The sequence below is a fragment of the Mauremys reevesii genome, linkage group 12 (assembly GCF_016161935.1).
Source record: "Mauremys reevesii isolate NIE-2019 linkage group 12, ASM1616193v1, whole genome shotgun sequence".
Lineage (NCBI taxonomy): Eukaryota > Metazoa > Chordata > Testudines > Geoemydidae > Mauremys > Mauremys reevesii.
In genome coordinates this window covers 31,870,821-31,889,639 of record NC_052634.1, presented here as the reverse complement: position 1 = coordinate 31,889,639, position 18,819 = coordinate 31,870,821, and the positions used below count along the sequence as shown (strand labels likewise).

Below are 18,819 nucleotides of genomic sequence, written 5' to 3'. Positions count from 1 at the left end.
GCCAAATGAGGGGGTGACACCACTTGGTTAATGAAAACCAGTGCTCCAGGTGAGGCTTGAACTCACAACCTCAGCATAGCTTCTCTCAGCACTGCCCTATAAGTACTGTGCGCTAACCAATTGTGCCACTGGAGCACCTGTTGAATAGAGTTTTCTGAAACCCCCCTAGGTTGATACAGCCAAGGAGTGACCCCAAAACATTCTCAGTGGAGCTGAGAGCAGGTAGCGACAAGTGTTGGTGCCCACAAGTCTGGCACTTGCCACTGTGCTTGAAGGAAGCAGGGCTGGGCAGGTGGAAGCCCAGCACCTCTCCTCCTCTGGGCACCTAGAGCAGAGGCGGCTGGTGCTGACAGCTCCAAGGGAAGGCTTAAAAGTAGCGGACGCCAGGGCAAGAGGAGGGGAGGACCATGCCTATGTGTGGCCAGCAGACAGCCACAGGGCCAGCCTGCTCCCTGCTGTGCTGAACCCCCACTGAAGGCCACCCACAGGCCAGCTGCTGATGCTCTGTGGCCAACATCAGAAGATGGTAGGAAAGCAGGGCCAGCCCCCCTGGTGGGCCTCTTACCGTTCCCACTCATGGTGCTGACTTTGGCAGTGGAGCCGCCCATTTTCTTTGGCAAATCAGGAAGGGCAAAGGTGAGACTGGAAGCACCTGGGGCTCATGCCCCAGCCTTTGTGACGCCCAAACCTCAACTCCTTCCTGGGGCTCTAGCTGAAGCCAGAGCATTGGCCTGAGCAGCCAAGAAGAGGTTCCAGCCCTGAAGGGAGCAGGACGTTCAGCACAAAGGTAAAACTGGACAAACACAACCACGAAGGGACTCGAACCCTCAATCTCCTGATCCGAAGTCAGATGCCTTATCCGTTAGGCCACATGGTCACAAAAACAAAACCTTTCCAAGCACTTCTTTGGAAAAGGCAGACACTGTGTTTCTCAGGTCCTCTACTGAGTGGGGCCGAGACTCTCTGGGCACAAGAAGTCGAGTTCCCAGTGAGATGTGAGACAATTCTCTGCAGCCAGGTACAGGACTTTGGCAGGGAGGCTCAGGCATGAGGGATTGGGGTGCAGCGGACGGACCGGCTGTCTAGGTGCTTAGATTTGGTCTCACTGAGGAGAAGGAGGAATCCTGCTGATAGGCAGTGGCTGTGGAGAAAAAGTGGGATGTCCAGGCTGCTCCGGTCTCCTTCTTCCAGCTCCTCATCTGGCTGAGCTGCTCCACCGGCCTGGACAAGTCCTCTGCATGCACAGGAAATAGCCCAAGAGCCATTTCTGCCCAAACCTGTGCTGGGGGGTGAGCTTCTGTCTTCCCTGTCCCATCTGCCCTAGAACAGACCACTAGATTGAGAGAGACAGTCAACAACGATTAAGGCTCAGATTATATAAAGGGGGTCCCAGAATTTGTGACTTTCAGAGATCTCAGTGACATTTTCCGCCTCAGCCCTGGGGCAGCAAGACTGGAGCTGTCGGCCGGTGGGGGCCCCACAGCTATCAGCCACCAGTGTCGGAAGGGGCTCCCACAGGCCCATGCCACCACGGATGGACCCCACAGCTCCCAGCTACTGTGAGCAGCGGGAGGCCCCCAGAGCTCCCAGCTGTTGTGGGTGGATCCCAGAGCTCCCAGGTACCACATGTGACAGGGGGACCCTGGAGCTCCCAATGGGGTGACTGGGTTATAAAGTCCGGTCAGCGGTGCTGTGGGGCTCAGGCAGGCTGGTCCCTACGTGTCCTAGGGCACCGCGCTGCGCCCTGGAAGAGGCCAGTAGGTCCCCCCTGCTGCACCGCTGACCAGGAGCCACCCGAGGTAAGTCTGCACCCCAACCCCCTGCCCCAGCCCTGAACCCCCCAACCCAGAGCCCCCTCTTGCACTCCAGAGCCCTCACCCCTCTGCACTTCAACCTCCTGCCCCAGCCCAGAGCTTCCTCCCACACATGGAACCCAACATCCCGGCCCCACCCCAGAGCCATCACCCCGTCCTGGACCCCAACCCCTGTCTCAACCCACAGCCCCCTCCTGCACTCTGAATCCCTCATCCCCACCCTGCAGCCTGGAGCCCCCACCACCACCCCAAACCCCTCCACTACCCACAGCTCCCGCAGGCAGACCCTGGAGCTCCCAGCAGCCATGGGTGGCCGGGGAGCCCCCACAGCCCCACCCCACTGCGTATGGACCCTGCAGCTCCTACGAGTGGACGCCAGAGCTCCCAGCTGCTGCGGATGGACCCAAGATTTCCCAACAGGCCTTGATGGCGGGAGGACCCCGCAGCCCCACGTCATTGCTCACTGACCCTGCAGCGCCGCAGCCCCGGGAGCTCCCGGCCGCCCCAGGCAGGAGAGGAGCCCCCGGCGCTCAGACACCGCAGGCAGAGCCTGGCGTTCCCAGTCACCAGGGGGGTGAGGAGAAGCCGCAGCCCCCGGCCATTGCAGATGGCCCCCGTAGCTCCCAGCCACTGCAGGTGGATGCCAGAGCCCCCAGCTGCCATCGGGACCCCGCAGCCCCCGACCGCCACGGGCAGGAACCATCACCCCGCGACCGGCAGAAAACAGCCGCGCGCGGAAGCCCTTTGCGCCCTGTGACCCACCCGGTGCTGCGGCTTCTCGCCAGGCAGGAGGCGGCGCCCAGTAGTTTCCCCAGGAATTGAAATTGGGGGGGTGTTTGAATTTACAGGGAGGGGTGTCAGGGCCAATATGATATATAAAAGAGATGTGAATAAAGTAAATGTTTTGTTAGGATAATGCAAATTTAACTTAAGGATAATGCAAGTTACACATAACAGGTCTAAATTTCTAAAAATATATATAATTTAAAAAAATGTATTTAATTTAAATTGACTTTTGAAAAGTAAGCCATCATGGGATAAGAGGGAAGTCCGCTCATGGATCAGTAACTGGTTAAAATCTTGGAAACAAAGGGTAGGAATAAATTATCAGTTTTCAGAATGGAGAGAGAGAAATAGTGGTATCCCAGAGGGGTCAGTACTGGGACCATTACTGTTCAACATACTCATAAATGATCTGGAAAAATGGGTAAACAGTGGGGTGACAAAATTTGCAGATGATACAAAACTGTTCAAGAGAGTTAAGTCCCAGGCAGACTGCAAAGAGTTACAAAGGGATCACACAAAACTGGGTGATTGGGCAACAAAATGGCAGATGAAATTCAGTGTTGATAAATGGCTTCATCGGATGCATAGAATGGAACATATAGTGAGGATATATGTATATGCACACACACATACACACAGAGAACATGAAAAGGTGGGAGTTGCCCAACCAACTCTAAGAGGCTAATTAATTAAGATGAGCTATTCTCAGCAGGAGAAAAAAAACTTTTGTAGTGATAATCAAGATGACCCATTTAAGATAGTTTGACAAGAAGGTGTGAGGATACTTAACATGGGGAAATGGATTCAATGTGTGTAATGGCTCAGCCATTTCCAGTCTCTATTTAAGCCTAAATTGATTGTATCTAGTTTGCATATTAATTCAAGTTCAGCAGTTTCTCGTTGCAGTCTGTTTTTGAAGCTTTCTGTTGCAAAATTGCCACCTTTAAATCTGTTACTGAACAGCCAGAGGTTGAAGTGTTCTCCTACTGGTGTTTGAATGTTATATTTCCTGACGTCTGATTTGCATCCCATTTATTCTTTTGCACAGAGACTGTCTCGTTTGGCCAATGTACATGGAAGAGGGGCATTGCTGGCACATAATGGCATATATCACATTGGTAGATGTGGAGGTGAACGAGCCCCTGATGGCATGGCTGATGTGATTAGGTCGTATTATGGGGTCACTTGAATAGATATGTGGACAGAGTTGGCATCGGGCTTTGTTGCAAGGATAGATTCCTGGGTTAGTGTTGTTCTGTGGTTGCTGGTGAGGATTTGCTTCAGGTTTGGGGGTTGTCTGTAAGCAAGGACTGGCCTGTCTCCCATGATCTGGGAGAGTGAGGGATCATCTTTCAGGATAGGTTGTAGATCTTTGATGATTCGCTAGAGAGGTTTTAATTGGGGGATGAATGTAAAGGCCAGTGGTGTTCTGTTATTTTCTATGTTGTGCCTGTCTTGTAGTAGGTGACTTCTGGGTACTCTTCTGGCTCTGTCAACCTGTTTTTTCACATCAGCAGGTGAGTATTGTAGTTTTAAGAATGCTTGATAGAGATCTTGTAGGTGTTTATCTCTGTCTGAGGGATTGGAGCAAATACGGTTGTATCTTAGAGCTTGGCCATAGACAATGGATCATGTGGTGTGTCCTGGATGGAAGCTGGAGGCATGTAGGTAAGTATAGCGGTCAGTGGGTTTCCGGTATAGGGTTGTGTTTATGTGACCATCGCTTATCAGCACAGTACTGTCAAGGAAATGGACCACTTGAGTGAATTGATCTAGGCTGAGGTTGATGGTGGGATGGAAATTGTTAAAATCACAGTGGAATTCCTCAAGGGCTTCTTTTCCATGAGTCCAGATGATGAAGATGTCTTCAGTGTAGTGCAAGTACAGTAGGGGCATTAGGAGAAGAGAGCTAAGGAAGCGTTATTTTAAGTCAGCCATAAAAATGTTGGCATACTGTGGGGCCATGTGGGTACCCATAGCAGTGCCGCTGACTTGAAGATATATATTGTCCTCAATGTGAAATAGTTGTGGGTGAGGACAAAGTCGCGAAGTTCAGCCACCAGGTTTGGCATGAAACTAGTTCACAAAACTGGGGGGGGGTGTTGGGAAATCACTGCTCATGCCCCTGGGCAGCCTATTTCACTTTACCGCTGTGAAACGTGCCCCCACATGCAGACCCCGAAGCTGGGCCCAGGGGCGGAAGGACAGGACGAGCGGGTCCTTGCGAGGTAATTGTCTCTGTGGAGGTGAAAGTCATCAGTGCGGGGTGCGAAGGGAAGTGGCCGTCGAAGGAGAATGCAAGGCATGTGGCGGGCAGGCCAGGGATTTCTTTGTCCCCCCTTCAAAAGGGGTCACCCTCCCCGTCGGGGAATCGAACCCCGGTCTCCCGCATGACAGGCGGGGATACTCACCACTATACTAACGAGGAAAGGGGCACGGTGAGTGGCCCTAGCTCCCACAGACCAGCTATGGTCAGCGTACACCTACACCGTCGCATGGGCCCCAGCAGGCAACAACACCCCTGGCCCTCTTCTGCTTCCCAAAGGCTTTGGCCACAGCAACAGCCCTGGCCCTCCTCACCTGCACTTGCCCAGCAGGATGCCTTTTCGGGCCTACACAGCTCCTCACACAACACCCGCCTGGGACCTTGCCCTCCCCTACCAGCTCAGCAGCACCTTTTTTCCTCTCAAAACCTCCTCTTGCCACCCTCCCCCTTCCACACTTCACACTCACCTCATCACAAACTCACCCACGGCCCCTTTGGCTTCTCAAGCGCCTCTGAAGGGACGCAGCTTCCCTGGCACGCAGATCCTTCCCTTCAACGCGCACTGGACGGACATTCGAAACACAGCCCTTTCCAGGAGGGAATGCGCTGCTTTTGGACCCTGGCGCCCAGGAAGTAGTCCTGGGACTCTTTTTCTGACCGATGGACCCCACTGACTGGCCTTTACCAAGCAGAAACTGAGGACCGGCTGATGGCTCTCTTTGCAAACGGACGCCATCAGACTGAGCCACGAGGCGTGCTGCAGGATAGCCCCTCCCCACCAAAAAGCAATGCCGTCACCCGGATTTGAACCGAGGTTGCTGCGGCCACGGCGCAGAGTACTAACCACTATACGATCACGGCCAGGCGCTGGGGGCGCAGGCAGCAGCCCAGCGGAAAATGCTCAGCTCTGCGCTCTCGGGGCGGCCACCGACCTCGCTGGCGGCCACAGGTCTTTCTCAAGTCTCCCCATTACAGTCACAGGTCAAATGCTGAGCAAAGGAAAAAAGAGAGGAAGCCAATCCCATGCCTGTCCCTTTTTCTGTCTTCCTCCACCCCTGGACCAAGTCCCTCCCCGTTTGTCTGGGCCATTGTCCTCATGGCCCTGGCCAGCCTATTTCCCTTTGCCGCTCTGAAACGTGCCCCCACGTGCAGGCCCCGGGGGAGGCTTTGGCTAGGGCGAGCGTGTGTCCTTGCGAGGTAACTGTCTCTCTGGAGGTGAAAGTCATCAGTGCGGGGTGCGAAGGGAAGTGGCCGTCGAAGGAGAATGGAAGGCCTGTGGCGGGCAGGCCAGGGATTTCTTTGTCCCCCCTTCAAAAGGGGTCACCCTCCCCGTCGGGGAATCGAACCCCGGTCTCCCGCGTGACAGGCAGGGATACTCACCACTATACTAACGAGGAAAGGGGCACGGTGAGTGGCCCCAGCTCCCACAGACCAGCTATGGTCAGCGTACAGCTACACCGTCGCATGGGCCCCAGCAGGCAACAACACCCCTGGCCCTCTTCTGCTTCCCAAAGGCTTTGGCTGCAGTAACAGCCCTGGGAAAAGCCCTGGCCCTCCTCACCTGCCCTTGCCCAGCAGGACGCCTTTTCGGGCCTACACAGCTCCTCACACAACACCCGCCTGGGACCTTGCGCTCCCCTACCAGCTCAGCAGCACCTTTTTTCCTCTCAAAACCTCCTCTTGCCACCCTCCCCCTTCCACACTTCACACTATCCTGCCTGCCCAGCCCCGGGTCCAGCCGGGGGGTGGGTGCGGCTCCTGCCTGTCCGGCCCCCGGGTCCGGGTCCAGCCGGAGGTGGGAGCGGGGCGCGGCTCCTGCCTGCCCGGGGCCGGGTCCAGCTGGGGGGTGTGGGCGGCTTCTGCCTGCCCGGGGCTGGGTCCAGCTGGGGGGGGGGCGGCTCCTGCCTGCCCGGCCCCCCGGGTCCGTGTCCAGCCGGGCGGCGCGGCTCCTGCCTGCCCGGCCCCCTGGGCTGGCCCCGGGTCCAGGTAGGACGGTAAGGGAACAGGGAGGGTGTGTTGGATAGAGGGCAGGGAGTTGGGGATGGATTAGTGTCGGAGCGGTCAGCGGGCAGGGAACAGGGGGATTGAACGGGGCAAGGGTCGGGGGGGAGGCAGTCAGAAAGGAGCAGGGGGTGGATGGGGCAGTGGGGGGGCAGTTAGGGGTAGGGATTCCAGGGACAGTCAGGGGACGGAGAGAAGCTGTGGATGGATGGGGTAGGGGTCCCAGGTGGCCATCAGGAATCAGAGAAGGAGTTGGATGGGGTGGCAAGGGGCAGTCGGGACAGGGAACGGGGTGGATAGGGCATGGGTCCTGGGGTGGGGGCTGTCAAGGAACATGGCGGGGGTTGGATGGGGCTGGAGTCCCGGTGGGGGGCATGACCCCTCATGGGGGGAGGCGGAGGAGGAGGGAACCGGTTGTTAGCATTTTGGCAGCTCATCGCTGGTGAAAACTATCAAGAAATGCAAATCCTCGAAGGAGCCTGTGCCAGAAACCGGGTGGTGCAGAAACCACAGCCCCATCCCCACCTCTGATCCACCCTTGGCTGGCACTGGATCATGCCCCCTGTGCCCCCAATCGGCCCCGTGAGCCCTGGGGGGCAGGGAATAGCCATGGTGCTGGGCCCCCCATCCAATTGAAGTATTCAGTGTCACAGTGACCCAAGGTGTGTGCACAGAATGGGGATGGGGTGTGTGGGTGTCAAGAGTGGGGCTGGGGGGAGCGAGGATCAACACTTTGTCATGGGCAGATCATGTTGGTCCCAGGGTAATTTCGGGGGGGGGGCTCTGATTCCCCACTCAGCCGGGGGGCTCCCCTCTGGGCTGAGGAGCCCTGGGGTGGGTGGGTGCAGGGGTGTGTGTGTGTGTCAGGCTGGGGGAGCTGCCTGGGCAGAGGGGCTGGAACCAGGGGCGGCTCCAGGCACCAGCACACCCAGCGCGTGGTTGCGGGGACAAGCTGCAGGGGGCTCTGCTGGTCGCTGCGAGGGCAGCAGGCACCCCACCCCCTCCCCCACTCTACCCCCCTCCCAGAGCTGGGGGAGAACCCAGGAGTCCTGGCTCCCAGCCCTGCCCCTCCCCCGTATTTCCATATGGCTCCATCCAACAGCCCCGCCCCGAGTTGGGAGAGACGAGGCCAAGGGACAGGCGAGTTCTCGTCATGAGCAGGAGAGGGGCGGGGCCGGGGCTCTCTGGGGGGCGGGGCGGGGATGAGGAGTTGCGCTGGGGGGGGAGGTGTCAGGTTGACCCAGGGACCCGCCCTCACCTGGGCTGGAGAGGACGGAGGCGCCCCGGGGCAGGCTGGGAGTTGTAGTTCCTGGCTCATCTCACAGCGGAAGTGACGGACGGTTGCTCAGGCAACGCGCCCCCTCCCGGTGCACTCTGGGAAGCGTAGTTCTCTCTCTCTCTCTCTCTCACACGCGGCCTCTATTGGAGAAGGGGCCGTAACTCGTCACTTCGCCGCGCCCCTCCCCGCTCCCTGATTGGCGGAGAGAGCGCGGGACAGAGACTCGGCGCGTGGGGGGAGGCCCCGGTTCCCTCGCCCCGAGGCTTCGCTCCCCCCCCCGGGCGCGCGCTGCGGCCGTTGGGATTCGAATCCCACGTGGGATCCGGGCGGGGGGAGGGGCGCAGGCCAGAGGCAGCGCGGAGTGAAAGGGCTTCACCCCCCCCCAGCTGGGCCTGGGGGGGCAGCCGCGGGGGGGGGGGGCTGAGCTGCCTGGGAGCAGCCCCACAAGCGGCAGCCTGGGGCCCCGGGGCCCCTCAGCCCCCCCCAACCTGCCCCCGCAGGGTGTCCCCCCCCCCGCTGTGACCCTCCCGCCAGCCCCGCCCCCGGCGTCCCCTCCCCCACCCTGTCCGCTCTGCCGGGCCTGTCCCTTCACCCCCCCCCACCCCCCACTTCCCTGGGGGGAGGGAGAGCTCAGTGGTTTGAACATTGTCCTGCTAAACCCCAGGTTCTGAGTTCAATCCTTGAGAAGGCCCCTTAGGGATCTGGGGCAAAAATTGGTCCTGCTAGTGAAGGCAGGGGCTGGACTCAATGATCTTTCAAGGTCCCTTCCAGCTCTAGGAGATTGGTATATCTCCAATTATCACCTTTATTGCCCCGACCTCCTCCTCCCCCTCCTCACCACTCCACCCTCCTCCTCCCCCTCAGCGTCCCACCCCAAATTGCCTCCAGCCCATTTCCCCATGGCTGGGCCCCACTTTCCCATCCCCCCACCGGCCGAGTCCATCCCCAGGGTGTGAGGTTCCTCAGCTCCAATCTCTGCTGCCCCCCAACCTGCCGGGTTCCCCTTTTCAGCCACTGTAGGGTCCTCCAACCCACCCCCACCCATCCACTCTGGGCTCTCTAAATCCCACCTTCCCACAATGCACCTTGGTAACCCCACCCTCCTCTATCCCTAATCCCCCTAGTCCGCAGTCAAGAACCGGGGCTGGGAGTGGGGCCGTTGCTTGCTGGGGAGAGGGGTGCAGACAGGGGAAAGGGGGTCAAGGCCGAGCTGGAATCCAGGGGCCCAGGCTGAGGGTGGGGTTGGGGAAGAGCTGGGACAGAGTGGGGCTGAGTGCTGCTCCCTCCATAGGGGCTGGCTCAGGCCCTGAGGTGACCCCATGAATGTTCCTCTGTGTCCCCCTAGGAGTCATGCCCCATATTTTGGGGACCACTGAACCCTACTCGCTAAGCAGGGGCTAGTGATGCCAAAGCCCAGGGAAAGGGAGAACAAGCGCGGGGCCCCTAGCACTGGAGCCATGTGAGGGGCTGCAGGAGCGGGGCAATGGCTGGTGGCACAGGGAGTTAAGGGCAAAGGGGGCACAGCAGGGGCAGGAGATAGGGGTGAAGGAGGTGCAAGGGCTGGGAGTGCAGGAGCTAGCGGTAAAGGGGGAGGGGGATCGTCCAGGGGCAATGGGGAAGTGCCAAAGTACAACCAGTGACCAGAGCCCCCAGCAGGGGGCATCGGGGGGGGGCTGCAGGGACCAGACCCCAGCAGGGTGCATCGGGGGCTGCAGTGACCAGAGCCCCAGCAGGGTGCAGCGGGGCTGCAGTGACCAGAGCCCCAGCAGGGTGCATCGGGGCTGCAGTGACCAGAGCCCCAGCAGGGTGCATCGGGGGGGGGCAGCAGTGACCAGAGCCCCAGCAGGGTGCAGCGGGGGCAGCAGTGACCAGAGCCCCAGCAGGGTGCATCGGGGGCTGCAGTGACCAGAGCCCCCAGCAGTGTGCATGGGGTGCAGTGACTAGACCCCAGCAGGGTGCATTGGGGGCTGCAGTGACCAGAGCCCCAGCAGGGTGCAGCGGGGCTGCAGTGACCAGAGCCCCAGCAGGGTGCAGCGGGGGGGGGCTGCAGTGACTAGACCCCCCAGCAGGGTGCATTGGGGGGGGCTGCAGTGACCTGACCCCCCAGCAGGGTGTATCGGGGGGGGCTGCACTGACCAGACCCCCCAGCAGGGTGCATCGGGGGGGCTGCACTGACCAGACCCCCCAGCAGGGGGCGCTGCCGGCCATGGGGTTCCCTGCAGTCTGGTGCCAGTCACAGGGAGACCCGCAATAGCCTGACCCCCCCACCCCTGTCCGAGCTCCCGCCCTGCCCCCCAGCCCACTGCCTCTTGAGCAGCCCCTGGGGTGTCACCACTACCCCCACCGCTGTGTCCCCGCAGCTTCCCAGCCCCCAGCTCCTCCGGTGGCCCCACACTTCCTCCCTGCAGCCTGCCCCATTCCCCCCCTGAGTCCCAGCTTCACCCCCCGACATCTCTCCAACCCACCTCCCCCCATCGCAGCCTCTGCCTCCCAGTGCCCCGGCCCTGCTCCCCGGGGGGGGCTTGAGAGGCCCCCACCCCCCGGCCGCTCCACTCCCCACAATGGGCAGCTGCTGGCGCTGAGGAAGGGGGGGCTGGGCCAGGCCAGGTGCTGGGCCGATCCTGGTGAAAGAGAGATGAGCCGGCAAGGCTGAGAGGCCCCTCCCTTGTCTGGGGGTGGGACAGGGGCTCCCACAATTTGGCCAGTGTCACCCTCCCCCATCCAGAGGAGATGTCCGCTCCCAGCAGGCCGTGCTCCATCTCCACCCCGCAGGGGGGAGCCCCCAGTCCAGCAGTGCCCCCCACCCCGCCCCCATCAGCAGCCAAGCCGGGAACCTGCCCCTTCTCCCCTGCGAGGGCTGCAGGACTCCCTGCCCCCACAGCACCAGCCTCCCCCCATGTCCCCGGGGTGGGGTGGGGGAAGGGGGGATTCCTTCTTCCCATTGCCCAGATCCCACCCCCACCCCGGGCTGCCCAGACGGGAGCCAGGGGCTGCAGCAGTTGGCTGCTTCCCCAGGGCTCCCAAGGAGCCGCCAGGAGAAGGGACGAGATTCTCCACGGCGCTGCAGCCGTTCACACTGGGACCCGCCTCACATGGGGGAAACTGAGGCAGCAGGGAGGGCGAGATGGGCTGCACCAGCTCAGATTGGGAGTCTGGGGGAGAGCCAGGAATAGAACCCAGGAGTCCTGGCTCCATGGGCAGCTTGGGACTCCTCCACTTGGGGAGGCTGGGCGGGCCCGGACTGTGGCCCTGCCCCAAGGCCTGCTGCCACTCAGCCTCCTCCTGCCAAAGCCCCGCCCACACGCCCCTCCACCCCGCCCACACTCCCCTTCAGCCCCCCCCACACGCCCCTTCAGCCCCGCCCACACGCCCCCCTCAGGACCCCTTGGTTCCACTCCCCTGACCCCCCCCGCCCACCTCTCACGTCTCTTCCCCCGAGGCCCTGCCACTTGTGCCTCTTCGCCCCCACCCCAAGGCCCCCCCGCCTGCCTCTCTGCCGTTTGCACCCCCGGCCTCTCCCCCCACGGCCCCATGTGGCCGGATGGAGCTTGGGAAAGGGCGAAGTGAGGATGGGGCCTTGCGGGGGAGAGGACGAGTGGGAGCAGGGCCTCTGGGTGGAGCACGGGCCAGGTGCCTCCCCGGGCCCCTTACACCCACCGCCCCTGCCTGGCTCCCGGCCTCCCCGGCTCTAACCACTAGACCCAGCGGCACTGGGACAATTTGTATAGTGGGAGGTGCTGAGAGCCAGTGAACAAACCTGTAAACCCTGCACAGGATGGAAACCACTTCAAGCCGGGGGGTGCACGAGACTGGCCCCCACTCCCTTCCCAGAGCCAGCGGTGGGACCCGGATACCCTGGCTCCCAACCCCCCACTCTAACCACTAGCCTGCACTGCCCTGCCACAGCTGGGGAGAAGAACCAGGAGTCCTGGCTCCCAGCCGGCCGTGGGTGGAGCAGGACGTACTGGCCATGGGCTCAGCTGGGCATCGCTTACCATCAGGCTGGATGGTATCCCAGTGCTGACCTCCAGCCCCACAGCTCTGCTGGTGCCCCTCACTCCCGACCCGCAGCCCCTTGGTTCCCCCCAGCACTGACGGTGCCCCTCACTCCCGACCCGCAGCCCCTGCTATCCCAATCCTGATCTCCAGACCCACAGCTCTGCTGGTGCCCCTCACTCCTGACCCACAGACCCCTGGGTTCCCCCCAGCTCTAGTGGTGCCCCTCACTCCTGACCCGCAGCCCCTGCTATCCCAGTCCTGACCTCCAGACTCACAGCTCTGCTGGTGCCCCTCACTCCTGACCCGCATCCCCCTGGATTCCCCGCTGAGCTACCCAGTTACTGCGCTGCCGGTGCCCCTCACTCCCGACCCGCAGCCCCTACTATCCCAGACATGACCTCCAGACTCACAGCTCTGCTGGTGCCCCTCACTCCCGACCCGCAGCCCCTACTATCCCAGACATGACCTCCAGACTCACAGCTCTGCTGGTGCCCCTCACTCCCGACCCGCAGCCCCTACTATCCCAGACCTGACCTCCAGACTCACAGCTCTGCTGGTGCCCCTCACTCCCGACCCGCAGCCCCTACTATCCCAGACCTGACCTCCAGACTCACAGCTCTGCTGGTGCCCCTCACTCCCGACCCGCAGCCCCTGCTATCCCAGTCCTGATCCCCACACCCACAGCTCTGCTGGTGCCCCTCACTCCCGACCCGCATCCCCCTGGATTCCCCGCTGAGCTACCGAGTTACTGCGCTGCCGGTGCCCCTCACTCCCGACCCGCAGCCCCTACTATCCCAGACCTGACCTGCAGACTCACAGCTCTGCCGGTGCCCCTCACTCCCGACCCGCAGCCCCCTAGTCTCCCTCCAGCTCTGCTGGTGCCCCTCACTCCCGACCCGCAGCCCCTCCTATCCCAATCCTGATCTCCAGATCCACAGCTCTGCTGGTGCCCCTCACTCCTGACCCGCAGCCCCCTGGATTTCCCGCTGAGCTCCCCAGTTACTGCGCTGCCAGTGCCCCTCACTCCTGACCCGCAGCCCCTGTTATCCCAGTCCTGACCTCCAGCCTCACAGCTCTGCTGGTGCCCCTCACTCCCGACCCGCAGCCCCCTCGATTCCTCGCTGAGCTCCCCAGTTACTGCGCTGCTGGTGCCCCTCACTCCCGACCCGCAGCCCCTTAGGCGTCAACCAGCTCTGATGGTGCCCCTCACTCCCGACCCGCAGCCCCTGCTATCCCAGTCCTGACCTCCAGACTCTCAGCTCTGCTGGTGCCCCTCACTCCCGACCCGCATGGGTCACCCCTGGAGCAGGTTAAAGCTGCAGGTTGACAGTGGGGTTGCTGCCCCTGTGAACAGCTGCTGTAGCACCGCCTGGGCAGGACAGGGAGACCCAGTTATACCCCTCCCCCGCCCCAGCCTGTATCGGGGGATGGGAGCGCTCACACCCTGGGGCCCCTGAGTTGGGATGGAGGGAGGCCCCCGTGCACCAGGGATGCTGTAAGGGCGAACAGGGGCACCCACCCACGCACCCGAGATCTTCTAGGGGGGGAGAGTGGCACCCACTCACCCAGGATGTTGTAGGGGGCGACAAGGGCATCCACACTCCGGGATCCTCTGCAGAGGGACGGACACCCCCACACCCAGGATTCTGTATGGGGGGCAGAGGTACCTGGACACCTGGGCTCCTGGACAGGGGATGGGGGGCACCGAAACATCCGGGATCTTACCTGGGAGGACAGCGGCGCCTGCAGCTCGACATGAGACGGGGGCGGGGGGAGCAGGAGCATTTCCCAGTTCCAGGCTGTCCCCATCTGGCCAAGGCACAGAGCTCACAAGCAGAGTTTAAAGCTCCAGCTGCCAGGCTGTGAAAGAAGCCGGGCTCCGTGGCTGGTGCCTTTGATCCCAGCTCCTGGGGAGACTGAGGCCAGTGTATCGCTTGCGCTCAGGAGTTATGGGCTGCAGGGGGCTGTGCCGATCGGGTGTCCGCACTAAGTTCAGCATCAATATGGTGATCCCGGGGAAGCTTGGGGTCTCCAGGTTGCCTAAGGAGGGGTGAACCGGCCCAGGTCGGAAACAGAGCAGGTCAAAACTCCTGTGCCGATCAGTAGTGGGGTTGTGCTTGTGAGGAGCCCCTGCAGTGTAGCCTGGGCAAGACAGTGAGACACAGTCTCTTTTAAGACCCCCCCCCCGCAGAGCCTGGAGGGGGGATGGGAGCACCCACATGCTGGGGATTCTGACTTGGGGGGAGGGATGCCCCCCTGCACACGGATCTTGAAAAGGGGAACAGCGACACCCACACACCACAGAGCCTGGATGGGGGCAGGGGAACCACACACGGGAGCTAGTTCATGGGGTGGGGGACACACCCATATGCTCCGTTGCACCATTCTTAATGAGAAGAACAGGGGCATCCACACAACACGGATCCTTAACGGGTGGGGGGACACCCACACACTCCACTATTAACCCAGAGGGACAGGGGCACCAGACACCCCCAGTAGCGTGGAGAACACCCACATCCACCGGATCCCTCATGGGGGGTAAGACAGAGGGGATTATAAAGGGGCCCAGCACACCCACGCACCAGGGATTGTTAAGGGTTGAAGGGACAGGGACACCCACACACACTGAGATCACATCATTGGAGGAACACAAACCCTCCAGAGAAGGACCTGGTCTGTTCCATGATGGCAGCCCAGCCTGGGTGAGTCAAAGTCTCTTTTTATACAGGCACGTCCCAGAGATCCTGACTAGGGGGAGAGAGACACCCACCCCCCAGAGATCCTTAATGGTCTAGGGTGCACCCACACACCAGGGATTCTTATGGGTGGGAGGAATGGAGACAGCCAGACACACTGAGATCACTTCCTCCAAGGAGCCTGGGCCAGACAGGGAGACACAGTCCCCCTTTACAGATCTGCCAGACAACCTTCCTCCCACCCCCTCCACACAATGTTCTTATCTGGAGGTGAAGCCAGGGAAACTACATGGAGGATTCTTATCTGGGGAACTGGGGGGACCCACTTACCACCAGAGATTCTTAAGGGCAGGAGGAACAGGGACTCCCACCTCTGTAGCATGGGGATGGGTCGCCTGCTGGGATCATCTGGGCATATTTCACCTCGTCAGCTCCCTGCCATTGCCTTGGGGGCCCCTTGTTCGCTGCCTCTGGTACCCAGTTTAGCCTCCTTCCTGAGGGCTGAAACGCTTTGATCTATCTAAGGTCTGTGGGATCAATGTGTGTCATGGTGTAATTCTGTGTTATTCGGGGGTCAGACTAGCTGAGCTAATGGCCCCTTCTGCCCTTAAACGCCATGAAAACATTTCCCTGGTTTCCCCTTGCGCCTGACAGACACCACGGTGAGGGGCCCAAGAGAAGCTCCTGGACACAGCGCTCTGGCTCTTACTTTACTTGGGGACGTCAGCGCTTTCCTAGCAAAGCTGCTGCTAAAGCGCTGGATTTGGGGAACGGTTCGGCTCCGGTTCAGAGATCTGCCTGCGGGGTGTGAACCTGCCACGAGGAGTGGGAAAAGCAACCAGCACCGGGAGGCGTTGGCTGAGATCCGGGCTGCCCCCGTGTGGCCAAAGCTTAGAACTGAGCAGCGGAGTTTAAAGCTGGCGCTGGGAGGGACCTGAACACGCGGGGCACGAAGGCTCCTGCGTGTAACGCTTGTTGGGTGGGCAGCTGAGCGTAGCTGATTGCCGGAGTTCAGGGCTGCACCCCGGGGTGCTGAGCAGGTGTCTGTGCTCAGGTTGGCCTCGCTATGATGGTTCCTAGGAAGTTTGGGGTCACCAGTCTCCCTAAAGAGAGAGGAGCCAGGTCAGCCCACGAAAGGAGGCCGGCAAAACTCTGGTACCAATAGACAGTGGGACTGCCCCTGTGAAGAGCCACTGCAGCCCCGCCAGGGAGAGCCGGTCTCTCTTTATGCAGCCCCACCCCCCGACTCACCCATTCCTCAGGACAAGGGTTGTGCTCAAAGATCTGTGCCCCGTGTTTTTACCTCTGTGTGAAGCGCGCAGTGCAAATAACCCTCAGCGCAAAAGGTAAGTTCAAGGCTCCACTTCCACCGGCTCAGGCAAGATGGTGCAGAGGAGCCCCTGGGTGGCTGTGGGCCTGGGGAGGATGGCTTTTGATTTTTCGGCCTGACCGCTACGGGCAGCAAGGCCAAAAGTCAGATGGCCGGCTCTCCCGTCCACCACGCTCATCAGGAGCCCTTAGTTGACTGGCTCGGAGAATGCGGGCAGCGTCCCCCACTACCTCTCGCATGCAAAGCGAGCGCTCTGCCACTTGAGCTAATTCCCTGCAGCTGGCCTGACTCTCAGGCACCGGGCAAAAAAAGGCAAGGGCTCTGTGGCCTTAAGCAGAACACAGACTGAAATGGGGGAGGGGGGCGTGCTACCCAGAGCTGGGGAAGGGGGTCCGAGTCCCAGCCACGCTCCTCGGCACAAACACCAACGCTCCCTCCCTGGAGTGTGTCTGGGCTGAGATTTAGCCCCTGAAACAAGCACCAAGCTTCAGAAGACAACGCAGGGATAGATCACTTGACGATTGCCTGCTCTGGCCATTGCCTCTGAAGTGCCTGGCATCGGTTACTGTCAGAAGACGTGATAGTGGCCTAGATGGACCATCGGTCTCACCCAGGAGGGCCGTTCTTATCTTCACCACTTTCCTCTAACCCAAGCAAAGCCAGGAGCAGGCCCAGCTCAGCAACTCTAGCAGGCTCCCTGGCCCCTGGCCCAGCATACAGGAAAACGACCCTGCCTCCGCCAGGATAGACAGCCACCGACTCCCTCTTCCAGACCAACGCAGCCCTTCCCCGCTTTGGCTGTCTCCAAGCTGTCTGCGTGCTCTGCTCTGCTCCACGGCTGCCATGCTGCCTGAGATCAGGAGGCTGCGAGGTCTCACGGTCTCAGCTGAGCTGGTATCGCGTGCCACCCCGCCCATCTCCTCATTCCCTTCATGGACCCCTGGGATGTGAGTAATTCTGTATTTGAGTGGCTCTCCCTCCCGGCCAATGAGCTTGGCGTAGACTAGCAGGGAGGGAGGAGGAAAGGGATTGTGCTCCAGTGAGAGCTCAGAAAGAAAGGTGCAGGTCCCCCACTAGAGCCCAGCCCAGCAGAGCAGAGCAGAGCAGAGCAGGCTGGAGAATGTGTGTATGGGTCTGACTACTTCTCCCATGCTCTTCCATTTGAGCTAACTTCCCCCAGCTGTCTCCAGCCTCCCAGTCAGCGCAAGGGGGAGAAGGGCCGGGGAGGAAGAGCTTTGTGCTCCGCAAGGGCTGGCTTTTTGGGAGGCCAAGCGGGGAGAGGGATGGAGGCCACTGGAGGAGCTGAGCCGGCTGACTGTCCATGGCTTCTAAAAGAAGGGCAAGAGAAGGTCTCCGCGGCTGCCTTGCCGCTAGAGAATGCGGGCAATGATCCCGCTGCCTCTCGCATGCGAAGCGAGCGCTCTACCACTTGAGCTAATTCCCCTACTTTGGCAAATGGTGTCTTGATCCATCCATTCAATAACGGAGGCCACATCGTTCCCTGCACCAGCCGGTGACTCCTTCCAAAAGGGTCAGGCAAGGGATGTTTTCCTATAGGTTGGCTAGCTAGCTCAGCTGGTTCGATCATGGTGCTAATAAAGCCAAGGTCATGGGTTCAAGCCCTATGCTGGCCACTTCGGCTGTGGGAGGTAAAAGGTGGTCTCTGCTCTTTTGGCTGACTGCTAGGGGTGGCAAAGGCAAAAACCAGGTGGGCCGGGAGCAGGCAAGAGCCCTGCTGGGCGCAGGCGCCGGGCAGGAGGAGGCTCCGGACACCTCCTTGGGCTCTCCTCCCTGGGCTCCTCGCTCCACCAGCTGCCTGAAAGGAACTTGGGCCCAGGGAGGAGACGGGTGAGTGAGTGCAGGGGCGGGGCTGGGGCAGAGGAGGGGCGGGGGCCATGGGGAAGAGCCGGGCTGCCCCCCCTGCAGCAGCTCCCCACCCCAGCTCACCTCTGCTCCGCCTTCTCTCCTGAGCACACCGACGCCGCTCCACTTCTCCCGCCTCCCAGGCTTGCGGTGCCAATCAGCTGTTTAGTGCAGCAAGCCTGGGAGGGGAGGAGAATTAGAGCGGGGGCGGCGTGCTCAGGGGAGAAGACAGAGCAGAGGTGAGCTGGGACAGGGAGCGGTTCCCCTGCACACACACTCCCGCCCCCCATTACTTGCTGCAGGCAGCCCTCCCCCCGCACCTCCCCCAGCCCCTGCCACAGCTCACCTCCACTCCCCCGCCTCCCCTGAGTGCGCTTTATGGTGCCCCCAACCACTTGGCACCCTGGGCGGCTGACTAGTTCGCCTAGTGGTTGCACCAGCCCTGGCCACTGCCTGTCAGCAGGATTCCTCCTCCTCCTCCTCCTCCTCAGTGCGACTAAATCTCTGCACCTAGACAGCCGGTCCGTCCGCTGCACCCCAATCCCTCATGTCTGAGCCTCCCTGCCAAAGTCCTGCACCTGGCTCCAGAGAATTAAGTCTCACGTGTCGCTGGGAACTCGACTTCTTGTGCCCAGAGAGTCTCGGCCCCCCTCAGTAGCTGACCTGAGAAACACAGTGTCTGCAAAAGCAGCAAAGAGTCGTGTGGCACCTTATAGACTAACAGACGTATTGGAGCATGAGCTTTCGTGGGTGAATCCCCACTTCGTCAGCTGCGTCAGTGTCTG

At 60.9% G+C, this 18,819-nt stretch overlaps 4 non-coding genes and 1 pseudogene across 4 annotated transcripts; all 5 read right to left on the bottom strand.

The window, feature by feature from the left end:
* LOC120375680 overlaps positions 1-18,819 on the bottom strand; it is a 1,085,709-nt pseudogene that overhangs the window by 994,798 nt on the left and 72,092 nt on the right.
* Positions 42-135, bottom strand: TRNAI-UAU. Its single transcript has 2 exons — positions 98-135; positions 42-77 (listed from the first exon to the last, which is right to left on the bottom strand). It is a non-coding gene; the product is annotated as a tRNA-Ile (tRNA).
* On the bottom strand, positions 805-877 carry TRNAR-UCG. The gene has a single exon. It is a non-coding gene; the product is annotated as a tRNA-Arg (tRNA).
* On the bottom strand, positions 4,957-5,028 carry TRNAD-GUC. Its single transcript has one exon. It is a non-coding gene; the product is annotated as a tRNA-Asp (tRNA).
* On the bottom strand, positions 6,192-6,263 carry TRNAD-GUC. The gene has a single exon. It is a non-coding gene; the product is annotated as a tRNA-Asp (tRNA).